Consider the following 7311-nt stretch of genomic DNA (forward strand, 5'->3'; position numbering starts at 1 on the left):
ATGTCATGATCATGTATGCTTCATATTATGCTTCATGTATGAACTACTATTCTACATGTCTATGAATGCATGTATCCCTTAACCCATCTACTCCATGATGCTTATGTTAGAACACTTACTTGTTATGGTAGGGTCACCCCGAGCCTATGTATCGGAAGTACAGTTATCCAAACAATGTGGGATCATGGATTAATCACTCCCATTGTTAGTTACAACAAACTATCCACAATATGCCCTCTCGCGTCCGAAAGTTGGACGTTGAGTTAACTCAGGCCTTGGCCGAGCGGTGGTGGCCAAGCACTCATACTTTCCACCTCCCCGTGATCACCATCACCCCACTTTGCTTCTACGCCCTATCTATGAAGATAACTTGGCAATTAAAAAGGTGCATTGTACTTAAAATAAACATCATATTGCATTGTTTCATCAATAAAATAAAACATAAAAATCTAAAAAGGAAAATAAAAAGAGTTTGCATGCATAAACATGAACCAGTCCTATGGCCGCCCTGGCCACCCGGTATATCATGAAGATTCTCCTGCATAAGGAGATTCATTTCCTCCAGAGAAATGGCGGGGGCCTCGCGGTCTCCACCCCCAAAGTCAGATCCATCAGTTCCAAAGCCAAGACCCCCACCTCCAAATCCAAAGCCAGATCCTCCTCCTCTGTGACTCGGGCCAGCACCTCTATAACCGGGATCAAGAGCTCACTGCCATACTCAGTGCTGGCACTTCTACCTCTAAACCTAGGATCTAGCTGGCATGGCCGTGTCTAGATGTCAACAATGTACAGTTCCTGTCAACAAGGCCATATTAGCCAGAATCCATCATCGATGATGAGTGAGGAGCTCTGGAACATCACGTGGCATTCAGTATACACAGAAGGGGAAACCTGTGACAAAGAGAAAGGATTGAAGCTAGCACCTAAAGGAAAATACAGTAGATGAGGAAGGGAACTTACGCAGTCAAAAGGAATGGGGAGACACATGGTATCAAGAGGCACTGTCGATCTTGGTAGCATGACTTGGGCCATAGGGTTATGTGCATCATGGTACGTCCATCTAGGGAAACCAGAGATAGAGGTGAAATGATCTACCATGTTGTGAACCAGCTCAGTGCTCATGTGTGTGGAACCTTCTGTGGAAGCACCAACTAACCTAGGAATGTTCCAACCAACAAAGATGACTAGCATGTTGTATTGAAGAACGAAACAGGGTTAATCATTCATAAAAAGAAAAATTAAAATGCTTGCGAAAGTTTGGAGTAATTACCCAAGGGCCATCAGATGTCAATGGTATGCACATGGTCTCCTGCTAGAGGAACTCCTGGTAACTCCTCGTTGGATCAGTGAAGTGATCCACAGTCATGCCAACCAAAGTCTCCTGGAACTCGTCCTCAGGCATCACATCTGGATCATGCATGGATGGAGGAGGATAATGAGGAACCAATGGGCCATCTGAGTCAAACCACTGTCTAGCTACTCTCTCTCCCAGGTACCACGCCAAACCGCTGGGGTTGCAAAATAACATACAGAGACCGGTGAGCCATCTGGCCTCATCCTGGTGTGCTATGGAAGGGAAGGTCACAAACTAGAATGGATTCCAATTCACCTTCCCAAGTAGATAAGCATTAGAAAGAGCATAATAAGAAAAGCAATGAGAGGTAAAGATGTACCTTAGTGAGCTGATTCATAATGTCCCTCCCTGAAATTGGATGAAGGTGAGGGGTCACACCTAAACCTCATCTCCTGGTAATAGGAAAGTCCTTGCGATTTCGATCCTCTCGAGCAGGAGAGAGGAAATCCAGGTGCTCATATGACTAGGGCAGTCAAAAAAATAGGAGAATTGGAAAATATGCCAACATGTTGGCTCTTACCTGCAAAATATAGGAAGCCCAATACACACTGGGATCGCTAAAAGTGAGACGGTCCATCATCCTCATAAAATTAGCGTAAGTGGCACCGCGCCAATCATACCTCGAGATGTTGTCAAGATCCCAGAAGTAGTAGGCAAAGCGAAGATCCACCCTATTCAAAGGATTATTGAACAAGCATTGGCCTGCCCAGTAGAGATACACACATCGGAAAAAACTACTCTCTCTCCTATGACCTTGCCCATCCCGGTTCAAAAGTTGTGGATGGTGGAGAGAAGAATGGTAGATTTAGTAGAATTGATGAAAATGAGCTCATAAACGGCCTCCCTATCAAATGGGGTTGATAGGGTAATGGGCACTCCACCAAATAGAAGACTTGTCAGTGCATAGAAGCAAAGCGGTGTGTTGGTGATCTCACCTATAGGAAGGTGAAAAGTATGAGTGCTCAGCCACCATCGCTCAGCTAGAGCACGGGTCAGCTCGATGCCCATCTTTCAGATGCACGGCCATAAACAAGGTTGGGAAGGGCATGTTACGGATAGTTTGCTGAAGCATAGGGTGGGAACGGTTAATCCAAGACCCCACATTGTTCGGGTAATCGTACTTCTGATACATTGGTTCGGGATGACCCTATCATGACAGGTAAAGTATTCTAACATAAGCATCATCGATACATGAGTGCTATACAAGCATTCCTAGACATGTAGAATAGGAGTTCATGCATGAAGTGTAATAGGAAAGTGCATACTCATGACATGCATTCACCTAGGGATAACATGGTCCAATCATACATCACACTTGAGCACATAACATACAAGGGCATACATTCATACATTCCTACATACATGAGCATACATAGACCTCAAACATGCATACATTGAAAATGCATTAGGAAAATATTCCACATCATGAGCATACAAATCATAAGAAGCATCCTAAGGGCATGCATGCATTGCATAATAATAAAAATAAAATAAAAACACATAATAATAATAATAATGATGATGATAATAATAATAATAACAATAATAATAATAATAATTTTGGCCTACCCATTCTCCCCATGCGGAGTTGCATATGTGGTCTTTGGTCCTCTTCAGCGTTGACCCGATATACCACGCTACGACATCGCTCTCGGATGATGAGCTGGCCATCCTATCTACTGCCCTTCCACCACATATGCACTTACGCGGCACCATTGAAAAATCTTCTTGGCAAAAGCAGGAACACAAAGGAGAGAGAAGAGAGTGCAGTGTACACGCATCGCAAAAGGATTAGAACGAAAAGGACCGAAGGAGGGCCCTCTATTTATGGAGGGAACCATCCCCCTTATGGGGCCATGGAAAATCCCACAGGCATGTGAAATTTTCAAATGGGCCTGTATGATTAAAAAAAAAATAAGAAAGGGTCTCTCTCTAGGGCAGAAGTAAAAAAGAAAAAAAATATAATTTTTTAAAATAGGCTCGTAACCTGTTTGAGATTTCAAAATGTAACCACAAGCGTATGGATCAGTGTAGCTACGGGTCGAACACAGGGAGAGCAGCCACTGTATTATTTTCCTTCATTTAATAATGCAAAAGTGAACCGATTAATGATTGTGATCTAATTCGAATTACCGTCCTAAACATATGTATCTAAAATAATGTCCTAACCATTCGTCATCTAAGAGTTTAAACACGCAAGCCACACAATGAAAATTAAATAAATAAATAGCTAAAAATAAACAATCCACGCAATTAAAAAAAAACAACAAAGGAAAAAAAATGCTGAAATAAAAATAAAGTAAAAGAAAGGGGATAAAGCTAGAGAGAGACTCACAAGTAGGTTTCTCTACTTAGCCCGAGGGATGCATCGTAATATGAGCTTCCCTACTTGTCCAGAGACTCACTCTTACAATGGTTACTCTACTTGGCTTAAGGGAAAGGGAAACAATTAAAATAAAAGCAATAAAATGATGGTTATATGGCTAGGAGGGGCAAAGCCAACACATACACTAGCCATGAACCTTGGGGGAAAGGGATAGCAATAATGTAACGACCGAAATTAAAATCCTAAATTAAGAAAGAAAGGGTAGTCAGAAGAGGGAATGAGAGGGAGGAGAGAAGACTACTGAAGGAGCCTACTTACTTGAACTTCATCCCTTGAACTAAAAACTTGATCGATTTGAGATACTACCAGTACTAAAAACCAGATCTGAAATAAACCAAACCTGAAATTTCTAGTACTAGAGAAAACAAATCTGAAGAAAAAAATTGAACTTGAAAGACATGCTTCATAGTTTGTTCTTGTCACCTTGAACTAAGCCTAGAACTAGAACTTAAAAATTACAACTTCAATTGTTTAAACATAAAAATAAAAGACTGAATCAAAAACAAAAGTGCTTGCATTAATTGAATAAAAAAACTTACAAAAGTGTTTAAAGCATAAACCTTGAACTAGAGCTAGAGAAAGAGATAGAGCAACTAAGAAAAAACCCTAGAAGAAGAATGAAGTGTCTCCTCCCCTTGTGTTAATTCTATTATATAGAGAATGGGGGAGGGAAGCTAAAAATTTTAGCTTCTAAAAAAAAGATTTTTTTTGTATCTTGTTGATGAAGTGGAGGAGAGAGAAGAGAGAAAACGTGTGGAGAAAGATCTCCCACGATTTTTCTTGCCTTTTTCTTCCTATTTTTTCTCCTTTTTTCTATTTTTCTCTCTTCTTGCACAAGAAACCCCCTTTGGCTGATTTTTCTTGCTTGGATTTGGACAATATTTTATTTTAATGGGAAATTCAATCCATGCCCTTATCTTTTCTTTTCTATTTTTCTTCTTTCCTATTTTTTTCTCTTTATTTTCTCTCTCTCTTCTTCAAACTTACGTACAACTATCTTGGCCGACCTCCTTTAAGTGATGAGTAGGAGAGAGAAAATCTTCAACAAAATGGCAGCTAAGAGGTTCGAACTTAAGACCTCCTAATAAGCAAGGGATTTTGCACACCACAACTCACCAACTACGATAGGTAGTTGTTGTTACTAAAAACGAATCTTCAATCACTTAAAGATGTGGTCCATCGATCCTTGTTGGCATTTGGAATATTCCTTATATCCTTGCGAAAACTACAGATGGGTTGGTTCTACATCTTGGTTCAGTTCTGATCCATTATTCTTTTTCTGACTCGAAAAGAATAATCACTTGTATGGTTGACCAAACGAATGTGTACTTGCAATTAAACACTTCCATCTTGCTCAGAATTTCATCCTCTTCGCAACCATGAAAAGAAATAGGGCCTCTTTACGTGTAAAATTGGAGATATAGCACCCGATAGTCCTTAAGGCCTTAAAAATATAAAACCTGCAAAAAGAGAGTAAAACCCAAGGTAGCTCCATTCTAAATATGTAAAATGCATGTTTTACTATACTAGATTTCACACATAAATGTGCTCATCAGAATTTCCCCACACTTAGACTTTACTAGTCCTCGAGAAAAATAAAAAGAAAATAATAAAAACAAAAAACCTAACTCACTTTCGTAGGAATCACAGTTGCACTTAGCATGTGCAACAAGCCTTTAAACTCCTAGGTCACCCCTAGTGGACGAGTTGTGTCTTGTGGGTGTTTGCAATGAATATACACCCAAAATTCAGAATAAATAAATCCCAACCTTGGCTAAAGGTAAGGGCCATACCAATCTGGAGCAAAGATAATTCCTCTTACAAGGGACCTCACACTTGAACTTTTAATACCCTTTATCAATTCCAGGCACTAGCATATTTCTTAATTTGGAACTCACTTTGTCTCTTCCAAAACATATTTATCTTAAGGAAAAACCACTTGTGAAGAAATAAGGAACCAATGACTAAGGCGTTGGAGTACTTTTTTACCAAACATGTTACCTAGCATTAATGACATTTGCACATTTTTTTCCTTTTTTACGCTTAATAAACTCTATTTTACTCCACTACTTTTGGCATGAATGACATGGTGGAGCAAACACCAGACACCCAAGTTACTATGTAGCTTCGCTTTTTGTATATGCCCACAAAGACAGTGATGCTAGAGTTCTTTCAGAAGTTTCCTCCCTAGGAATTTCGATCAAGACACCACGCTTCCTAAGGCGCAATGCCCTGTCTAGTTCCAAGGGAATCAACTCATATTCTTCTTTATACCGCATTTCACACTTCATTTAAAATTGTGCATTTGTCAACTCATGCTAAAGTAAAAAGAATGTCTCAACTCCAAAACCAAAGTATAAGGAATCCACAGACTTACATCTGGTCCAACACCATAGAACAAGGGTCTCTTATTTTTTCAAAAGAAAATCTCATCCCAAGACACAGGCTTGTTTCTTTCTTCCTAACAGGGTTTTTATACGTTCAAAATGGGTACCTTAATCAAAACTTTTATTTTCATACATCAAGCAACCGAATGGTATGATCCTTAGCCAAAAGCCAAAGTAGGACTTCATCCTTAGCAAGCTCAAAAATAAAAAGAAAAACAAACAAAACAAAGTGCAAAAAGCAAAAACTAATTTCCCTCCCCCACACTTAAGCCATGCAATATCCTCAATGCATAGAAAGAATTAAAATCAAAGACAATGCAAGGGGGTCATACCTGCTTAAAAGTTAATTATCAGAGTAAAGAGGTTCATGGAGATCCATAACCTCCTCACTACCAGTAGTAGGAAACTCGAGGAACGGTTTCAAATGCTGACCATCAACCTTCAAAATTACCCTTGTTCCTGGATTCAGAATCTCCACGCCCCATGGGGATATACATTATGAAAAATAAACAGGCCATGCCATCATGATCTAAGCTTACCAGGGAAAAGATGCAATCGAGAGTTGTACAATAAGACCTTATCACCAATTGCAAAATATTTACACAAAATGTGCTTATCATGGAAAGCTTTAGTCTTTTCCTTGTAAATCCTAGAACTTTCATAGGCATCATTCCTAAGTTCCTCCAACTCAGATTGTTGGAGCCTATGATGAATTCCCGCATCAGACAAATCAAAGTTGAGCTTCTTGATGGCCCAAAAGGCCTTATGCTCCAACTCAACTAGTAAGTGACAAGCTTTCCCATACACCAAACAGTAGGGAGACTAACCAAGGTCGGTCTTGAATGCAGTCTGATGGGCCCACAGGGCATTAATGAGCCTAAGGGACCAATCCTTACGGTTGGGATTAACAGTTTTCTCTAAGATTTGTTTGATCTGCCTATTAGACACCTCCACTTGGCCACTAGTTCGGGGATGATAAGAGGTAGATAACTTATGGGTGATCCCATACTTTTTCATTAAGGCCTCAAAAGGCCGATTACAAAAATGAGTACCCCTATCACTAATTATTGCACGTGGTGCACCAAAGCGGGAAAAAAATGTTCTCTTTGAGAAACTGGACCACCACTTTGTGGTCATTAGATTTACAAGGTATGGCCTCTATCCATTTAGAAACATAATCAACA

General features: G+C 39.9%; 1 long non-coding RNA gene across 5 annotated transcripts; it reads right to left on the reverse strand.

Moving 5' to 3' along the window:
* Positions 1-397: 397 nt before the first annotated feature.
* LOC122067224 lies at positions 398-2327 on the reverse strand. Of its 5 annotated transcripts, none has more exons than XR_006136629.1 (4): positions 1674-2327; positions 1271-1609; positions 961-1184; positions 398-891 (listed from the first exon to the last, which is right to left on the reverse strand). It is a non-coding gene; the product is annotated as an uncharacterized LOC122067224 (long non-coding RNA). The 5 variants fall into 5 exon arrangements; XR_006136631.1 differs by having other exon boundaries at positions 1271-1566; positions 1674-2325; XR_006136630.1 differs by having other exon boundaries at positions 1271-1558; positions 1674-2324.
* Between the last annotated feature and the right edge of the window lie 4984 nt (positions 2328-7311).

The sequence above is a fragment of the Macadamia integrifolia genome, unplaced genomic scaffold (assembly GCF_013358625.1).
Source record: "Macadamia integrifolia cultivar HAES 741 unplaced genomic scaffold, SCU_Mint_v3 scaffold2765, whole genome shotgun sequence".
Lineage (NCBI taxonomy): Eukaryota > Viridiplantae > Streptophyta > Magnoliopsida > Proteales > Proteaceae > Macadamia > Macadamia integrifolia.